Source organism: Neopsephotus bourkii, unplaced genomic scaffold, assembly GCF_033783945.1.
Source record: "Neopsephotus bourkii isolate Nb327-2 ecotype Australia unplaced genomic scaffold, CSIRO-AGI_Nbou_v1 NB_1287, whole genome shotgun sequence".
Taxonomy (NCBI): Eukaryota; Metazoa; Chordata; class Aves; order Psittaciformes; family Psittacidae; genus Neopsephotus; species Neopsephotus bourkii.
In genome coordinates this window covers 4343072-4344103 of record NW_026901771.1, presented here as the reverse complement: position 1 = coordinate 4344103, position 1032 = coordinate 4343072, and positions in this window count along the sequence as shown.

Genomic DNA, 1032 nt, shown 5'->3' with positions numbered 1-1032 from the left:
CATGGTCTTAGGTGGATGGTTTTTCTCAAGGCAAAAACTGGGTCAGGGCAACCTCCCTTCCCTGTTGAGGGTGTGGTGCTTACCAGCCCTTGCTGCTTCCCTTTTGTATAGTAGGGAAGCAGAGCTGCTTGACCCAGAGACAGCAGCACGTGGCTTTTACCAGCACTGGTGCATCTGCCTCTAGCTCAGTGCCTAATGTCATGAACTGCTTCCAGGTACTTGCTTTGCAAAGTTTAAAGCTCAGGGAGCCTGCTGGCCTGTGCATCTTGGCTGCTTCCCACTAATACAGCACTGAGTGGAGGGAAGAGCTGGTGGCTGGATGTCTGCAACTTGCTTGCTGTGCTCAGAATGAGAACAGGTTTCCACTGAATGGCACTTGCATCCCAACAGCTTTGTTCTCAAAATCCTGACACTGATTTTCCTGCTTGCTTTGCCAAGCAAGGGATAATGTTTCCTAGTGTCCTCTGTGCATGCACGTGCTTGCTCTGGCATGGTGCTTGCCCTGTCTTGATGCCTGCAGTGGAGTGAGGGAAGTGTTTGATCACAGGTACAGAATCTTTCACCTTCCACTTCTGAGGAAGGCATCTCTGGGTTCCAGGTTGGCTCTCTGAGCTCAAGTGAGTTGTGCTGCTTCCCTCTCCCTAGCCATTTTACTATATAATGATGCTTGTCTGGCTTGCTTCTGAGAACTCTATGGGGTTGATGCCTTCTGCATGTGGACAGTCACCATGAAGTCTCATTTCATGCTCCTGCTGTTGTGCTAAAGCCACCTTTGGAAACGCTTCAGGTCCTTGGTCCTATTCAGGAACTGCTGATCTGTGTCCCTCTTAGTATTTACTTCTGCAAAGGATCACTCCAAACTACAGCACTGAAATGACTGAAGTTAAACTTCATGTTGTCATCTCTCTGGATTACCTTAAGATTAAAGCCAACTTCTCTCATGTACTGATCAATATAAATTTAATAGCACGAGGGAGGGGAGAAAAGGAGAGGCCAAGGGTGGCAACTGTTTTAACTTGTCGTGGACACTTC